Genomic DNA, 20569 nt, shown 5'->3' on the forward strand with positions numbered 1-20569 from the left:
AACCGAAAAGAACCCCGTCGGCTGCACGGCGTGGTCTGGTATCGCTGGGTTCAGCCAAGTCTCGGTGAAGCAGAGGAGGTTGCAGTCCCGAATGTCTCTCTGGAACTTGATTCTGGCTCTGAGGTCATCAAGCTTGTTCTCGATGGATTGAACATTGGCTAGCAGGATACTGGGCATGGGTGCGCGGTGTGCGCGAGCCCGTAGCCTGTTCCTGATGCCGGCTCGTTTACCTCGAGGCCGTCGCTTAGGGTCGCGTCCTTTGTTCTCTCTCAGGATCTCCTTTGGCCAGGTTGGGTCCGGAGTTAAACATGGTGAAATGTTCGTGTATTGTGTATGTACAGTGTATCACCACTGGTTGATGGGACGTTTGATCCACCTTGAAAGAAACGCGTAGCCTGAGAAGACATCCAGATATTTGTGTCAGAATCTGTGTGCTGAGAGTAACTAATAATAATTCCTTTAAATTAAGAGCTATTGTGGATTTCCTTAACTCTGACTATCATTACGTTATTTCCCATATTTAACATCTAATGTGTGAACCTTTATTTTCTATCACACCTCCTGCATTGAGTTACGTTGCCTTGTCTGTATCAGACATTATTTTTCATGCTAAAAACACACCAACAGTGTGAAGTTTGACTTGTGTGTGATAAGCAGAGCTGTTGTACAGACAGCAGGTAGAGCAGCTGATAAGCAGGACTGTGGCAGCTCACGGTGGTTGGATTGTCTTAAGAAGCTGACAGTTGTAGCGAGCCTGTTCGTGACTGATAGAAAACCATCGAGCTCTGAAAGTTTTGCACAGAAATGGGCCCAAATGTCTCTCTGCTGCTGCCAAAAAAACATGTTCCTGCAAAACTGACAGCTTCCCCACAACAGACACCCTGAATGCATCGCAGTACAAAAGAAACTCCCAGCAGAGTCACTCTCACTTATTTTCACTTTGCTGCTATTTTTCACATGAATTTATTTTATTATTCCTCAAAAGTTCTTCTTTTGCTTCAAGGACCTAAAGATCCCCAGAGCGAGTTACAGAAGGAAGTTTGCCTGACAAACTGTTTAACCACAGATTGTATTGTAAGGGTGGATGTAGTCACTGCGATGGCGCTCATTCGTTAGGGAAGCAGTGTTACGAAGCCTCAAGCTTCAGTTTTCAGTGTCGAGTGTTTTGAAACAAACGGGAGATCCGACTGAGGGACAGTGACACGAATCGACAAGTTGTCGTCCTTCTTTTTGGCTCTAATGGACAAAACATCTCAAAAGATTTTCATTTTGTTTTCAGCAAGACTTGAACGTAACGTTTGAGACCATAAAGTCATCATTAAAGTGTTTACTGAGGCCACAAATCAAGAGGGCTGAAAGTTATATTATACAGGAAATATTCTCACTACATTTTGAAAGTTTAAAGCACTTCTGCATCAGCTTCTCTTTTCATACCCAGAAGGTTTTTGGAAGTCCTCCAGGATTAGGGAAAAATAATGTAACTCAACATGTTTTCTCTTTCTAAAATTCTCTGGCTTCAGGATTATTTTGGGCTTATTTCATGAAATCTGTCATTCATGGTTCTCAGGTGGAAAAAGGTGAAATGCCCACTTTAGGAATGGGAACAGTTTAGTGCCCCAAGTGGAGGAGCTCAAGTTTCTCAACCCCTGGTTCAAGAGTGAGGGGGGAGCGGCAGAGGGCAGATGGTTTAAGGCAGGGGTCCCCAATCCCAGTCCACGAGGGTCCCTGCAGGTTTTAGATGTGTCCTTGATCCATCACAGCTGATTTAAATGGAGAAATTACCTTCTCAACATGTCCTGAAGTTCTCCAGAGGCCTGGTAATGAACTAATCATGTGATTCAGGTGTGTTGATCCAGGGTGAGATCTACAACCATTTAACATTTATCCATTTAAATCAGCTGTGATGGATCAAGGACACATCTAAAACCTGCAGGGACACCGGCCCTCGTGGACTGGGATTGGGGACCGCTGGTTTAAGGTCACACCTGCAGTCATTATACTGTTGTGTTGCTCTGTTGCTGTGAAGAGAGAGTTGGGCGTGAAAGCTGGAACTGTACTGGTCAGTCCATATTCCTCACCTACGGTCACTGGCTCTGGGCCGTGACTGAAAAAATAAAACTGTGGATACAAGCAGCAACAAAGAGCTTCCTCTAAAGCAGCGGTCTCCAACCTTTATTGTGCCACGGACCGGTTTATGCCCGACAATATTTTCATGGACCGGTCTTTAAGGTGTCGTGGATAAATACAACAAAATAAAACTAGTACCGGTACAGAAAAAAAGAAGATTTATTCATAACACACGTGAAAAGACCCAGGAAAACTGAGTAAACAATAAAAACGATAACAAAATAACGCTGAAAACTTATAAAAACCCTGAAAACCAGACATTTCACACCTGAGCCTCAACTCTCGCGGCCCGGTACCAAACGACTCGCGGCCCGGTACCGGTCCGAGGCCCGGGGGTTGGACACCTGTGCTCTAAAGTGTGTCTGGACTCTTCCTTGGTGATAGCGGGAGGATTTCAGTTATTTGGGACAGACTGAGAGTACAGCGCCTGTTCCTGGACAGTTAAGTGGTTCAGGTATTTCACTTGGATGCCTCCTCGATGTTTCTTAGGTGGGGTTTTCTGGACATGTCCGACCAGGAGGAGGCATGACCCAGACCCAGGGCATGCTGGAGAGATTAACTTTCTCATCTAGCTTGGAAATGCCCCAATGTGAAGGAAAGGGAGGTCCTACACCTGCAGGCTGGCCCCTTATAAAGGACAGAGGCTTTTACATTTTACTTTATTTACATGGAAATTGTATAATGAGTGAAACACGACTCTAAACATAATGAATTATATTTTATTACAAGTAGACTTTTACCAATCTAGATGCTGTCCCTCGTCTTGTGTGGTTTCTGTTTAAATGCATTATGTGATCGTGCCGTTTCAGCCTCATGTATATTTCAGTGCACTTATTGTGTTCATAATGACCATCAGGATCCCTCTGTGCTCTTGCATTGCCTGAGAAGTCTTTAAAACATGACTGCATGTGGAGTGCTGCAGTCAGGCTTTCAGTGACACCTCAGGTGGGCTGGTAGCTGATGCATGACCAACGCTGCCTGAGGACATAAAGAGCACCACCTATGTTTGTCTCAGCTAAGAGCACAAACTGCAAGCCAAACAGAAACATCATGCAAACGGAGTGCTGTTAGTTACTAATGTCACATCTAATGCAACAAACAAACTCAGGAGAACAACCTGTAGCTGCTTAACATCCCAAAAGTTCTTTCCATGGACCCTCTTCCTCTTGTCCTGCACCTCCATATCCACCATCCCTCCTCTGCACACGTCTAAACCATGTCAGTCTCTAACGTTGTGTCCAACCTGCTCAGCCTGAGCTGTCCCTCTGATACTGACTATTTCTAGTCTTTCCCATCCTGGTCACTCCCAGTGAAAATCTCACCATCTTCCTCTCTGCAGTCTTTTTGTAGTGCCACCGTCTCGACAGCACACATCACCACCACCGTGTAAACTTCTTTTCCACTCTTGCTGCTCCCTCATCACTGAGACTGTCTTCTTCACCTGTTTGACCCCAGGGGTCTGTTCTTCGTACCTCGCTTACTACATCCAAGATCAAATGACACATCCAAGATCAAATCATCGCGCCAACTTTGAGCTCGCTATTCCGGTTCTCCGAACACACCTGTTGTTGACGATTAGTACAGCTGGATGAAGTAATGTGAGATCACTGGGTGGCTTAAAAGGGGCTACGCATCGATAGTAGAAACATTGATCGGCAACCCTTTGATTGGTCGGCGAAAATGTCGAAGGAGCGCGCTCAGTATTTTTCGGCAGCAGAGCAAAAACTCTTGATTGAGGGATTTCAGGAGTTTCAGAGTTTAATTAAAACGCAAGGGAACACTGCAAAGGCTGCAAAAGCAAGGAGAGAGGGCAGAAAGCTGCTGACAAATTAAACTCGTAAGTAATTTATTATATTATATTATATCATATTATATTATATTATATTACATTATATCCTCTTTCACATTAGAGCCACAACAGGACCCACTAGAACATGGGAACAAGTAAAAGTGAAATATAAGAATATTCTACAGAATGGTAATATTTATCACTTGTATTGCTTTTAGTCTCTTGAAAAGACCCTGAAATAATCTGTTTGTTTGTTTATAACAGCAACCAAGAAAAGGGCAGAGCAAAAAAAGACCGGTGGTGGTCCTGCACCCCCTCGTCACACCCCGGCAGAGGAGCTGGCCCTAGGGTTGAATGCTCTCCTTATCAATCTTGCACCTTCCACAATGGGTTGCTCGCGTACAAACGGACAGGACATGGCTGCGACAGACTTCCCAAATCCACCTTCGCTTTTATAGCCGTGGTCTCTCATCTTGATTACACGAAGTAATTTACTATTACTACTCTAAAATATGAATTACATCTGAAATAATCAAATACATGAAATAGAATGATTAATAGTACATTTCCCCTTTTTTTAGGAAATGACCTGTATGTATCTGTATGAAATCAATAAAAGAATCAAATACTGCATTATCTTTAGTTACATTGATAATATTTATTTATGGAAAAACAGTGGAAAAATATCGCTGTTGCTTTCATATGAATGAAGCGGACATACCTGAGTGGCCGCGATCTAATCCTGTTTACATAAAGTAAGCCTGCTCCCAAGCAGGTTTACGCTTACGGATCTGTTGCTATGACAGCAAGTCCCGGATGAGCTTCGGAGAACCGAACGATCCAAGATCACGCGAAATCGTCAACAATCAAATCCAGCTAACTTACTTAGCGAGGTACGAAGAACAGACCCCAGGTATACAATCTCATCTACACTTGCAGCTTCACTGTTGCACCTGTCTCCCTCCTTCACACATCTATTACAGCCTACTTCCACCGACTGTTACTCCTCTTCTCTCCGGTGCATACCTCCACCTCTCCATGCTCTGCTCCACCTTGTTCCTGCTCTCACTACAGATCCTAATGTTGTCTGCAAACATCATAGTCCTTTGCAGATCCATCTGTTTGTCACCACTGCAGACAAGCAGGGGCTCGCAGCTGATACCTTCTGTAATCCCACCCCAACCTTGAATCCATCTCGCTCCTCCTCAGCACCACTGTGTCGCTGTCCTCATGTCCTGGACCCCCTCACGTACTCCTGACTTCTTCATAGGCTACCACAGTTTCTCTCCTGGCACCCTATCATATGCCTTCTGTAGATCCACAAAGACACAGTGCAACTCCATCTGATCTTCTCTACACTTCACCATCAACACTCTTTACGTCACTGATTGTCACCTCTATGTTAACCTACCTTCAGCAGGTCTTTCCCATAAGCTTCATGGTATGACTCATCAACTTTAGTCTGCACCTGCTGACAAAACCTGTCAGGAAACCAAAACTGGACTGAGACTGATTCATCTGAAGTGTTTTTCTAGCTAACAAGGACGTGTCAGAGCAGTTTATGAGCTTATCTTTTAATGTATGTTTAATGAGATGAAAGAGAGCATTTTGGTAAAAGTGCTGGTTCTTGTGTTGCTCTTTTCTGCTCTACCTGAGCACTCAAACGCTTTATACAACACGCCTCATCCACCCATTCACACCCACTGCAGAGCACAAGCACTTTTCCTATGCTTAAGTGCTTTCTAACAGTCAGACACGTTCGCGCTCACGCTCCGATGGATGCATCAGAGAGTAACTTCAGGTTAGTGTCTTGCCCAAAGATATTTGGCAGGCGGACTGGAGCAGCCACGGATCAAAACCTCCACCCTTCCATTCGTAGGTGACCTGATGTAGCTGAGCTACAGCCACCCCAAGCATAATCAAACCTGTTAGCGTTCACGTGATTGTGTTATCGATTTTCCTCCAGTCTTTTTGTCGTTCATCATGTTTGAAATTGATGTTAAAGGGTTTATGTTGCAAACAAATACATAACATGGGTGTTAAAATATGACAAAAAGGAATCGCAACAGTCACACAGTCACACTTGGGTAATGAATAAGAATGTGCTGTTCTCATGAAGCTATGGATATGGACAGATTAATATATTGATACCCAGTGTACCTGGTGTCTGCAGGAGTGTTTTTGTTCTTGCTCAAAACAGCTGCGTGCTGCAAATTAGGTTGAGAAACTGAAACATAAACACAGTGAAGACATGAAAGATGCTGAACTGAAGAATATCAGATGATTCTCTGTTGGGATGTCACGGCGATGTCACGGCGATGTCACGGCGAGCAGCACCTTTAACGCCAGACTCCTTAATCTGTTGTTAATGAGAGAAATATTTAAAAAGGAGACAAGAGGACATAAAGAAAGACTATACTTCCTTATATATTTGTGTTTGTAGTAGCCCGTCAGATAACACATGAAAGGAATATCAGGGAGATAATGAAGGACGGGAAACAAAGACGGGAGAGACGGCGTCGCTGTCATATTCACAGTGATGACATTTCTGGCGCACACAGCACCTCAGCTCCCCTTAACCATCAGATCTTTGATACAATTAATTGTATTTCCACATCTATCACAACCTGCAGCTTCTCATAGATGATGGTTTCAGAGCTTTTTCCAGCAGCAGCAGGCGGCTGCTCGGTGGATCTATCTTTAAGCACTGCAGCACATGGAAGTGTGAGCGGCTGCGTCGTTGAATGCTGATGATTCTCTGTTGCTTTCCGTGCAGATTTGTTAATTAATGTTTAACTCGGCTGCCATGAATAAGAGGCTCACTAATAACTCTCTGTAGGTTATTTTCTCTCTGCTGGAATATTTAAGTTCACACAGTACCGTGTGTGTTTTCCTTTAAACTGTGTGCTAACACGTTTCATCAGCATTCAAATGAAGCAGACGAGCAGGCAAACAGCACTTTGCTGTGGACTTGAGCCTGACTAATCGGTCGTTTTAGATTCTGAAGAGCATTTGTTTCTGTCTCTACAGCCACTGTACCATTGTTGTGCTTACAGAAGGATCTCCTGTAAGTGATGTAAGGAAGCTTGGTTAATAGCACTGATCGTCCACCACCTCAAATTAAATGTTGCGTTTGACATGACAGCCAGGCTTTGACATTCCTCTGCATATTAAAGGCTCCCTGAGGAGACGCTGATGCTGATTTGTCTCCAAGTCCAATTAAACTGCAACGCTGTGCCTGCGGCATCTCTGCCACATGTCAAGGGTTTAGGATGAGCCACGGCCTGTTTGTCACTGTTTCCTCTTCTACATCACAGCATCACAATTTTCCAGAGGGTTCATACAGCTGATTGTCAGAATAACAAATACCTAACCTATCAATACTGATTTTGTTTTTAAAGATACTTTGCACACAGGAAACCCCATTTTACCGTAACTGGCAGTGTTGGGGAGAATACATGTACCGCCGTTACGTATTTAAAATACAAAATATGAGTAACTGTATTCCGTTACAGTTACCGTTTAAAAAGGTGGTATTTAGAATACAGTTACTTTGTTGAAATAAATGGATTACACGGCGGTACTTCCCTGTTTCATATTGTGGCGGGTCAGGACTGTTTGGGTTTTGTTTGACAGCTACGTTCTGTTGTTCCAGGCAGCGTTACGGTTGCCATGGTTACAGGGTGACTCTCTCTCTGCGTGTTTCCTGGGTGAGAGAGGCCTTTTTGTTGTTGTTGTGCTAAGCTAACAGGCAGAATGCTACAGGTATAGCTCTAAAGAATGTAGCATCATGGGCAGTGTAGTCCGTGCTGCAGGGAGAATGGACTGCCATACCCGTTATGTGTCTGTGAGCGAGGGAGGGAGAAAAAGGAAAAGTACGAGCTGTCATCGAGCAGAAACGGGAGCTGGAAGCATGTAAATATAATAATAACCACTGCAGCCAAGAAGAGTGCCTGACGAGCCCAGCTGTAAGTAAGCTATTAAGACTCGACTGTACACCGTGTTCGTGTTTTCCTCCAAAAACAATAAGTTCTGTTGGAGCAGCCTTTCAACGCCTCTCTCTGTCTCTGCTAGCAAAGTTGACCCAGACAACAAAGTAAAGCTAGTTTTCAGCTACGAGCCGACACAAACCCACCGTATTAGCCAGAGGTCCCTTTACTACGGTTCGGAGCCGCGGACCTTCAGTAACAGTAATAAATCACAGCAATAGTACATTCATGTAGTTGTAAACAGCATGATAATATATTAAGTAATCCAAAGTATTCAGAATACGTTACTCTCATTGAGTAACGTAACAGAATACGTTACAGAATACATTTTGGGGCATGTAATCTGTAATCTGTAATGGAATACATTTTAAAAGTAACCTTCCCAACACTGGTAACTGGTTGTTTTTGGGCTAATTGGTTGGCTCATGTAAGATTACCATAAGCACCAGAGGCTTTGTGAGGGTGTGGCTTACACACACAGAGCTAAAGCAGTCATTATGGGCCTGCCAATGCCAGGCTGAATTGGGCACCTTTTAAGTGATGATACAGTCACATGCTGTCTTCCTCTCAGTTACTGTTCTGACTTATGTGGAAGAAGAAAAAGTGGGAAAATATTTTTAATTATTCTTCAAAAATATAAGTGTCACATGGATCAGGATTTTGTTTTGTCTTGCAAAAAACATCCAGAGGCCGAGTGGGCAGTAGCAGACATCAGTTGACTATCCACTGAGTTCCAGTACAATATTTACCAAGGGGGAGTCCTGTACCGTTAAAGTCCCCTTTGATTGATTGATCATTTATTTCGAGCATATGTGTACTTATATACAAATTCAAGCATATAAAGGAAGGAAAAGACTGTCTTCTAATACAACAGGTGCTCAAAAAGGAGCAGGAAGAAGTAACAGTTACATATTTATAGCTCAGTCATGTAGTTGTGCACTTCAACAGTACTTCTGATTTGAATTGGTTGATTTTTTGATCACTTGGATTAATTTCCACAGTTAGGTTAGATACAACTGTAGTAAACAGACCAAGACAGCTTGAGAATACTTTGGGGCAGTGTTGGGGTTCTGGTCTGGTTTCTGGGTCTGTGTGCATCCTTGATGAAGTAGCACACATAGCTCAAAGCCACAGGCCTAAACAAAGCTCTCAACAGGTTTCATGTTTCTCTCCAGATGTGCCCACGCACAGCATATTAGTATGTGAAGAATAAGAATAAGACACCTTATTGACCATGGATTTTGCACATTTCATATCCAGATCACATGTGGAACCAGGTGGAATTAGGGCCTACATCTAACACTGAAGCACATCAATGAATAAATACCAGCGAGCCAGCAGGTAGCAGTGACTGAACTGTAGTGAGAAAAATAACAAAAGGTCATCAGAAGATTTCAAAAATGGATCATTTGCTTTTAAAAGATGCACAGCTGCAACATCACCCTATGCAAAGACATTGAACGAGATCATTGAGTGTGTATATAAGATTTAGGAAAAGACTGTCAGCATGGAAGGACCAAACTATCAAGCTCCTTCTTCCACCTGCAGTTGTAGAGTTAAAAAATGAAGTCTTCTATCTGCATATACATAACTCCGTCTATCTGTGGTCACCTTTCAGAACCACTGGTCAGGCTGTATTTTGGCCACATATACTTGATCTGCTAGACATTTGTATTGGGTCGAGCTTCTTTGTGCAAAATCAATCTTTGAGTTTTTCTATGCTCAGCTTTGGCTTCATCTCGTCTATTTTCAAAGTGTTACTCTGCTTTCACATTTTTTCATATAAGAATACTTGGACATATTTTTCATGTTGGGTCGAGATGTTGCCAAGATATTCTCCAGGATGTCTTATAAGTGTCTCTTTTCTGTGTGGAGGTGTAGTCGTTGTAATCTCCTGCTTTCTTTCAAGCTTTTCTTTTGCTTCCTCTTCACGGTGAACGACCACTGTCCTTCCTTTTCTGTTCAGGTTTTCAACTGGTCAGCATTCTGGCATCATCAACATAAGACAGTGAAAGAGCATCTGCTTAGGTACAGTTGCTATTCCAGTTGTACCATGTGCAACCATGCCACAGATGCAGCTGTGCCATCCAAGGCTGCAGTCATAACCACAGCCACAATTTGTCTTATGAGGGGAGAACAGGACAACCGACTCCTCCAGCTTTCTTTGGAAAATTCAGTGGGACATGCGTCTGCCTGGCAGCCACAGTGTTGCACTGCCGCTGTGTCGTAATACAGCTCAGTGCCTCTGTGTGGGTTGCAGGGAGTGAAAAAAGTTGTTGGGGGGCTGAGTATTGTTTTGTTTGCTGGAAAACTCGTTGACAATCAATACAAATAAAATTAGGAAAATTGATTTTGCAACAATGCAACAGAGTTTAACTTGCTGATTTTAATTGGAACTGAAGTCATTGAGCTAAACCTTTATTGTATATGATATCAATAATTAGTCATTTTACAGTAGTTATAGTTAGCCTCAGTCAGAGTTTGGAAATCTGCACTTCCAGTATTTGTAGAAGCTTGCAGACAAAACAGCTGGTCCACTGAGGCAGAGCATGAACTATTTACATGCCACTGCACTGATAGTGAATTGAAACTGTGGTTTCAGGTGATGAGGAACTGTGGGAACACAGGTGGGATTGAATACAGGAGAGTTAATACAAGAAGACAACGTGACTGTGACCAATGTAATAATAATTATAATGCTAAGAATGTCTTTACTGGCAAGTATAGGTGTCACAGAATAGGGGTGGGGAAAAAATGGATACTGTGTAGCATGGTGATATTTTGTTTGCTAATAATGTATGGATACAGGGACAGCAGAAATCGATATTTTGTTACAAAAAGGTTTTTGTGCTCTGACTTCAGAGCATCTTGATCCTTTTTCTGAGCAAGAATCCTGACATTCCTTCACTGTCCAAATGTGTTTAACTTGTTTTTGGCAGCAATAAACATGACAGTTTACTTATTTTAATTTAAGACATGTTTTATTTTAATTAAGTTTAAAACTTTTTTATTTAATGTAAAATTATATTTGGTTTTAATTTACTTTCAAATCCTTCAGTTGCTGAAGGGGCTGCATAGTTTTCATAAACTGCATAGTTCAGAATAGCTATAATTGTACCAGATGGTTGATTCAGTTAAGTTGGACTAGACTGTAATACAAACCGTTCAGTTTGTCAACAATCAAACTGAAATGAGAGAAAGACTGAGTGTGAGACTTTGATATTAGAGAAAATGAATATTGATAAAGTTTACCTTTATGTACAGAATCTGAATATCGCAAAATATTTTTAAAAAATTGCAATAATATCGTATCGTGGGATGTATGGAGATTCCCACCTCTATCACAGACAAAGGTAGGGTAAAACTCTCATGACCTTACTAACTAACATCAACTTTTCTAACTTGCTTTCTTTTTATCTTTTTCCTTTATCATCTGTTGGCTGCCCCCAAACCAAAGACCACATTCAGTAAACCCCTTCAAGCACATAAGTCTACTCTCAATTCTCTTTTCCTTCAATTAGTGACACGTCAGTTTGGATGCTCCTTTCTTGGCTCACGGTTTTAACCTTCTTTGACCCTTTTGTTCCAAACTGGGTTCACTGTTGACTTCACAACCCTGGATTTTGCCCTCACATCTGCGTCTGACCATGAAAGCGAGTCACCGGAGATCAGCTGTGATTACTGTCAGCAGCCCATCCAGATTAATTAATCCATTACAGCCAGGTTTAGGCATACTGCACCCAAGCTATTGGTATACATTTGATTTCAATGTGAGTCTGACAGCAGCCTTTAAAAGCATATTCTTACTGAAATTGCATGAATGAGGGTTTCTCAGCAACATTAGCTCTTAGAATCCTAAATAGCTCAGAGACTCATTCATACGTCCACAGCAATAACAGAAGATGGCGAGGTTTCTATCTGCTGACATCTATTTGAAATTCTGGTTATTTCTACCTCACTGGCAGCAAATCTGCAGCCAGTCTGTGTCTGTTGGCCTCATGTCTCCCTCACCACTGCTCTTCAGGTGTGGTTACTTTGAAGCATTTTAATGGATGTGACTGATGATGTGTCTCGATGTGTGATCGAGGCAGACAAAGACGTTTCTGCTTCAGTTTCACTGAGTGAAAGTTCAGTGTTTCAGTGGTTTGTTACTTAGAACTAATTAGCAGATATACAACATGTTTGTGTTTGTGTGTTTGTACCTGTACAGTTCATGTATACTTGCACACAAAGCTAGCTAGCATTAGCTAATAAGTTCGACTTCTATCTTCTAATCAAAATAAGTCCTGGGATCAGTTATTGTGTTGATGTTGTGGATTCTTGTGTAATATTATTGTCTGGGCCACATGCAGCATCTAACCAATCACAACCATGTATGAGTGGACAGGAGGAAAAGCACTGCTCAGTAGTTTAGCATTATAAGCAATGTGTGAAAAGGGTTTAAGCACTTTGCCCAATGAGACTGGATGAGATCTGCTGTACTAATAAAATATTGTCAGGAAGCGCTGTGTGGCAGGCAGGAGTACGACCCAAAATGCAGACGCTCAGACTCAAAATCACAGCTTTATTGGCTGGCAGGGAAAAAGCATACAAACACAAACTAAAACTCACAGGGGGACGCAAGGGGACACAGGGAGACCCACACAGCAAGAGGGACGACACGACGCTGACTCAGAGAAACAGGGTTTAAATACACTGGGAAGTAAGGAGGGGAATGAGACACAGAAGGAGGGCACAGCTGGGAGACATCAGAACTGACGAGACAAGGAAGCAAAGCAGGACACATTCACATAAGACACGGACCTTCAAAGTAAAACAGGAAGTATAACACAGAGACGCGAACTTGACACGGTGGAGACAGCAACTAAGAAACACAGAGACATCAACCATAAGGCCGAGGTCTAAGAACCAAGATACACAGAAGGAAATACTGAGCTTGGAACACAAGAAACTAGCAAAACTAGCAACGAAAGACCAACCATGAGAACATAATTCACAATGCAGAGGGACAGAAAACACAAGAAACTCAAAACATGCGAAGACACAGACCAAGAAACACGGACTTTACACAGCGTCATGTGTAGGGATGGGTATTGATAAGATTTTCACGATTCTGATTCCATTTTCGATTCTGTTTAACGATTCGATTCTTTATCGATTCTTTTTAAAAAGGAGAACACTAAGTTTGATTAGCTCAGAACTTTGTTTTATATCTTCTCTTTGAACAAGATAGAAATTTAGGAGTAACATGGCCTTACAAACCCAACAGTGAGATCTTAACAGATCCACAGCCTACGGCTCTTCAATGGGGGGTCACAGAGTCCCCAGGAAAAAAACTAATAAAATAAATATTCTTCTGTAGCAATAACAAAGTATAACATACATTATTCTGTAGCAATTACACAAGAATATCCAGTAATGTCCCTGCCTACAATTAAACACATTCACTTACTGAAAATCATCTGCTGTGGCAAACGGCTGCAAGCCTTTGACCACAAACTGAGTCACTGCTCGGTGACATTCGTCTATCCTGCCTGAAAGGAGACGCTACGGTAGACTGCAGCGAGAACTGCAGCATCTGAGCCAGACTCTGTCTCTCTCATCATGGTCACCTAAACGCACAGTAATGGCAGGTTTGTAATAAGGCAGATCGCACTAACATAATCTGCACTGTTGTTGATTATTTACCTGCATTAACGGGAGAGGACGTGCAAACGTTACCGCTGCTGCTGGGTTGAGATTCACGAGTCCAGAATTAAAAACACGACATTCATTTAAGGTCATCGTGTGTTTTGTGAGCAAATGCTTTTGCATATTCGTAGTGTTTCCTTCCTTACATGAAATATCTACTCTGCAAGTATTGCAAGTTGCCCTGATGTCATCCGTTCTCGTGAAGTAGAACCAAACTTTTGAGCGTTTGAGCCGCCGTGTTTCCTGCCAGGTAAATGACGCTCCGCATCGTGGTGACGTCATTCGGGGCGACTGGAATCGATAAGGGAATCGTTTGCAAAAATGGCAAACAATTCCAAGGAATTGAAACACTGGGAACCGGTTCTCAACAAGAACCGGGTTTACCCATCCCTAGAACAGAGAGGGCACAGAGAAACATGAGGGGCAAGGGATCAAAACTAGGAACCACAGAATAAATCACACGAGTACAAAATACAAAAATCACAAAGAACTAAAGTCGCTGCAGGAGACCCAGGATCCTGACAAATAGCCTGTCTGAGGCCAAGAAAAGAGTATCAGTATCAAAACTCTGTCAGTAGCGCAAAAGTGAATGTAATGAATTATAATCAAGCATTTCAATAAAGTAAAAGATGTTTTTAGTTGCTAGTGAGGTTTAAAGATCTGACAGCAGATCAAATACAAAAGCAGAACATTCAGACGTAGCTTAGTCTCTAATTCATATACGGTCATCAAGTACAATCATGTGTTTCAGGATTAATATTTATATTAGGTTAGTGTTCCCTCTTAATTCCTCCACTTCTCATGATCCTTGTTATGATGTGGACTCCTGTATGTTAGACTCATCTGGACTCTTCCCACCAACCGAATAAAACGTTTGCTTTTTCTAATTTAGACTTTTTGCATTTGGTTCTTTCTTTCTTCAGCAGACAGCAGCCTTACTTCTGCTTTCTTCACATTATTATTGGTTTATTCCTCAGCAGTAGCTTAAATAGTTCTTCCTTTGCACATCATCGTTGTTGATGCCGGTGGGTTAGTCTGCTGGGAATTTTGTCTTTTACAGCTGCAGGATATAAGTCTCTGTCTTTGAGATATATGAAAGCGTCTTAAATCAAAACAACAAAAACATATAACAACAAATAAATAGCTTTTTGTGCATAACCACGATTATATATTCATGCCTCGACTGCAGCTGCTGTCCTGCTGTGACCTCCCACATTGTAACTAATGGCTTCCCCACATTTTACTTTGCAGAGCTCCTTCTTATCGGCCACCATTCACTTTCCCCTCCCTGGTTCATATTGAGCTTTTACAGCTTATATCATCACAAGAGCAATTCCTCTGGCGGATATGAATCATGACCATATGGCCCCAACAATCTGCTGCTTCCCTGGACACTGGTGGGCAGGGTTGGGGTGGGTGGAGCAACACCCTGCATGTTGTAACAGCATCAGGGAAATAATGATGCCAAAAAAAACAAAGAAGTTCATTAATGTCAAAGTGACTCTAAGTGGGTAAAAAGGCGTTTTTTCTCTCCATGCCACACCCTCTGTTAATTTAACACAAAAAAGCATCACAATCAATAAACGAGCTAAAAGAGGCCAAAAGGCTCGATAGTCTTGAACTGTTGTGTTTATTTGTCAGTGAAAGAAACACTTTCTATTGTGAAAATGGATATTTATGGATATAAGTCATATTTGAACTGAGATCAAGCCATTGAAGTTAGTATCAGTCCCAGTGCAGCGTCCACAAGGTAACAAGTAACTAACAAAAACACAGCGGCGCTAATGTATTATAACCCCAAACAAGAGGAAACAAACAAATCCAGCCATATTTATAATTACTTAGAATATAATTTTGGATAAAATAACACAAGTTAGCATTAATTTTAAACAACAGTGGTAATTAATGTCACCGGTCCAAATGGTAAGGGGTGAAGTGCAGGTACAGGGCGAGAGCCTGCAAACACAAATGAAGTCAAATATGGGGGAAGGCGTGCTGAAAGAGTGCTTGAACATAAGTTTCTTGGTGTGATTATAGATGATAAATTAAACTGGAAGTCTCATATAAATCATATACATAACAAAATTTCAAGAAGTGTCTCAATCTTGAGTAAAGTAAAACACATTCTGGACCACAAATCACTCCACATTCTCTATTGTTCCCTGATTGCACCGTATTTGAATTACTATGCAGAGGTGTGGGGCAATACTTACAAATGTTCGCTATCATCAGTCTTTATATTACAAAAAAAGGGCCATAAGGATAATCCATAAAACTGGTTACAGAGATCATACAGATCCACTATTCTTAAAATCTAAAATTCTAAAATTCACAGATCTGGTTCATTTTCTCACTGCACAAATTATATATAAAGCAATAAATAACCTGCTTCCTGACAATATTCTAAAAATGTTTTCTAAAAGGGAACGGGGACACAATTTGAGGGGGGAATTAAATTTAAAACATCCTCGTATCCGTACAACATTAAAAAGTTTTTGCATCTCTGTGTGTGGAGTGAAGCTGTGCAACAGACTAAGTAAAGATATAAAGCAAAGTCCGAGCATGACACAGTTTAAAAAGCGGTTTAAGGAGATGGTTTTTACAGGGTACAGGGACGAGGTAGAGATTTGATAGGGTGTTCTTGTCCAATATTTTCATGTGTGTGCGGGTGCACGGGTATGTTGGTATGGGTATATATATATCTGTGGGCTGTGTATCCTTTGAGGTGTTAATGGGGTTATTGAAAATGTGTATATGTGCGTATGTGTATATACGTATGTATGGATAGATAGAAACATATATGTATATATATATATATATAAAAAATAATAATAATTTAAAAAAAAATACACATGACATATAATATATTTGCAAGGAGGTATTTCTGTAGTCTATTGATTACTAGATAGTGGAAAAGGGGTGGGATTAAATAAGCTCATGCTTCTTCCTGCTCCTTTTTGAACATGAAAGTTATTTGTAGTTGTGGTTGCTCGTTTTCTTTTTGTTTTGCTTTGTTTATTTGTCTCTTTTAATTCTATGTTGTTGTACTTTTTTAACATGTTCAAAATAAAGATTAAATCAATCAATCAAACCTGCAGCTATAACACAGATATTTGGTATATTATTAATAGAAACATTGCAAGTTTGTTCACTGGTATCCACTTTTGGTTCTGTTAGACCCAGTTAGACACGTTTCTCTGACTTCTACTGATTAATTATCTCATTTTATAGCGCAGAAAATCTCAAAGGACGGATCAAACACAACAACTCAAACTGTTTGATGTGCTTTCACTCAGGACTTTTACATAGTGTCATTTTTGTCAGGGTTCTTAAAGTTCCTTAAAGCTCAAAACCCTTTAAATTCATTCATCTAAAAAAAAAAAAAAAAGCTTTATTTTGCATTTGTGATGTGAAATCTGAGAGTACGGAGGCTAAAATAGCTCAGAGTAGATACACTATGCTATCTGGCAATCGGCAATGAAATACAAACGTCCAAGCTCCAGTCCTACTACAGTCCTGTTTAAGCCACAATGTGTTTTGTGCACGTTGGTATGACGGGAGTCAGCTGAATCACATGCAAGCTGCAGGTCAAAGATCACAAACAAAAACATGATCTTACAGGAACAAATAATAATCTTGATTAAAATCATTTGTGTTCCTCTCACCTTCAGATGAGCGTAGCCGGCATATCCTCCTGAGACTTGACCTGTTTGTGTCCTACAGTGGACATTTTATTCAGCTGTGTTTGAGTCACCTGATCAAGTCCTACAGTCCTCTTATAAAACATTCAGGGCTTTGCAGTGATGTGCATCTTTTCAGGTTGGCCAGCATACAAACAGCCACATTTTATGCAAAGGGGAGAATGAAGCGAAATATTATTTCTCTATTGCCGTTTTTACCATGATAATTATATGTAGCGTTGTTTATTAACATGTCAATAAAACTATTTTACATCTGAAAACAATTAAATTATTTCTATTTGAAGCTCTCCTTTTATGAACGTCACCTCAGTGGACAATTTTTATAGATTTAACGACTCAACGTTGGTGGAGAAGAAAGTGAAGCAAAGAGGAATTTATTCTGAGAAGTAGAGAGAGAATCTGATCTGTTAGATGAGGAAAAGGATGGGAATGAGTATTATCCTGGGATTGGAGGAGATGGAGAAGAAGAAGTAATTGAAGGAGGGGAAGAAGATGCAGGAGTATCTGATGAGGAGACAGGCTCAGAGCCAGGAAGGTAACAGGAACATCGTCCTGCTCTGTGAGCTGGGACTAGCATCATGTTTTATTTAGTTCCAGGATAATGTATCCAGTTTGATTATCATGTTAGAAATATTTAGTATTTTAGCATTTATTTGTTTTTTCTTTTTCATTCGTCTTAATAGACTGACACTTTGTTTCACGTCAGTGTCGTGAGATTCAGTCTCTTACACTTTGCTTCAGCCTGAAGGACTGTATGGAGGACTGTATGGAGGACTGTATGGAGGGCTGTATGGGGGACTGTATGGAGGGCTGTATGGGGGACTGTATGAAGGACTGTATGAAGGACTGTATGAAGGACTGTATGGAGGACTGTATGGAGGACTGTATGGAGGGCTGTATGGGGGACTGTATGAAGGACTGTATGAAGGACTGTATGGAGGGCTGTATGGGGGACTGTATGGAGGGCTGTATGGGGGACTGTATGGGGGACTGTATGAAGGACTGTATGGAGGACTGTATGGAGGACTGTATGGAGGGCTGTATGGAGGACTGTAAGGAGGACTGTATGAAGGACTGTATGGAGGGCTGTATGGGGGACTGTATGGAGGGCTGTATGGGGGACTGTATGGGGGACTGTATGAAGGACTGTATGGAGGACTGTATGGAGGACTGTATGGAGGGCTGTATGGAGGACTGTATGGAGGACTGTATGAAGGACTGTATGGAGGGCTGTATGGGGGACTGTATGGAGGGCTGTATGGGGGACTGTATGGGGGACTGTATGAAGGACTGTATGGGGGACTGTATGAAGGACTGTATGGGGGACTGTATGAAGGACTGTATGGAGGACTGTATGAAGGACTGTATGGGGGACTGTATGGAGGACTGTATGAAGGACTGTATGGAGGACTGTATGAAGGACTGTATGAAGGACTGTATGAAGGACTGTATGGGGGACTGTATGGAGGACTGTATGAAGGACTGTATGAAGGACTGTATGGGGGACTGTATGGAGGACTGTATGAAGGACTGTATGGGGGACTGTATGGGGGACTGTATGAAGGACTGTATGGAGGACTGTATGGGGGACTGTATGGGGGACTGTATGGAGGACTGTATGGATGACTGTATGGAGGACTGTATGGAGGGCTGTATGGGGGACTGTATGGGGGACTGTATGAAGGACTGTATGGGGGACTGTATGAAGGACTGTATGGGGGACTGTATGGAGGACTGTATGAAGGACTGTATGGGGGACTGTATGGGGGACTGTATGAAGGACTGTATGGAGGACTGTATGGGGGACTGTATGGGGGACTGTATGGAGGACTGTATGGATGACTGTATGGAGGACTGTATGGAGGGCTGTATGGGGGACTGTATGGGGGACTGTATGAAGGACTGTATGGGGGACTGTATGAAGGACTGTATGGAGGACTGTATGAAGGACTGTATGGGGGACTGTATGGAGGACTGTATGAATGACTGTATGGGGGACTGTATGAAGGACTGTATGGGGGACTGTATGGAGGACTGTATGAAGGACTGTATGGGGGACTGTATGGGGGACTGTATGGAGGACTGTATGGGGGACTGTATGGGGGACTGTATGGAGGACTGTATGGATGACTGTATGGAGGACTGTATGGGGGACTGTATGGGGGACTGTATGGAGGACTGTATGGGGGACTGTATGGGGGACTGTATGAAGGACTGTATGGGGGACTGTATGAAGGACTGTATGGAGGACTGTATGGAGGACTGTATGAAGGACTGTATGGGGGACTGTATGGGGGACTGTATGGAGGACTGTATGGAAAGTAAACTACAGCTCAGATTCTGTCCAAAACGTTTTGGCCGTGTGCTTCTACCAATTGTGTCGTGGCATAATGAAACATCATTGGGTGAAGTGGATCTGTGCATCTTAACGTTATTAGAGAAGCATGCGAATATCCATGTGCACAAGATAATTAACTGTTCCTACAATTTAATTATCTTGTATGCACAAAATAATTAAATTGTTCCCAGAAGTAACATAATGTGTAGAAGATGAAAAAACTAATCTTATGGTACTACAGGGACGTAAGGTGAACCTGAGCTGAGCTGAGATTAAATATGTGGTGAAACACCTTATTGTCCTGCTCCGCCTCACATGGTTACAGTGCATGAACCAGCACGGACTCTCAGGTCCTCCATCATGAGCTTTCTCATTTCAAAATGAAGGACATCAACCTTCAGACAGACTTTTATGGCCTCAGGTGCTGGAACAGTCGAAGCTGGAGGACACGAGAGCAGCTGGAAATGTTTAAAAGAGGTAAAAGAGGGCTAGAGACTCGTTGGCAACACCTCTGGTAGGGCTGCTAGCAGGTTGCTGCAGTTGTCTGTGTTTTGCACGAGACTCCAACTTCTCTGCAACACTTACTAACTAGTTACTGAGCAACAGTGAAACCTGAAGAAGTAGAAATCGTTCTTGTAGAGAGACCGGAGCCCACGCTCAGTGTTCACAGAGTGTCTCTTTATTTCTGGTTACTTTGTTACTGGGCGTGGTCACACACGCTGCTCTTCCCCGACGTTATGCACGCGTTCCCGCTCTGGCCCTCCTTCCTCTCCACTCCAGCGCCTAAAACAGTAGAGAGCTCATCAGTGCCATCACCTGTCCACTCACCTGCCTGGCACCGCCTTCAGCTCACTGCACCACCCTCCCCTACAGCAGTTGTTGCTGTAGGGGAGGGTGGTTGCACGTTTTACTTCCACATATGGTTTGTGTCCCA

This window comes from Neolamprologus brichardi, chromosome 7, assembly GCF_056152115.1.
Source record: "Neolamprologus brichardi isolate AB-2024 chromosome 7, ASM5615211v1, whole genome shotgun sequence".
Taxonomy (NCBI): Eukaryota; Metazoa; Chordata; class Actinopteri; order Cichliformes; family Cichlidae; genus Neolamprologus; species Neolamprologus brichardi.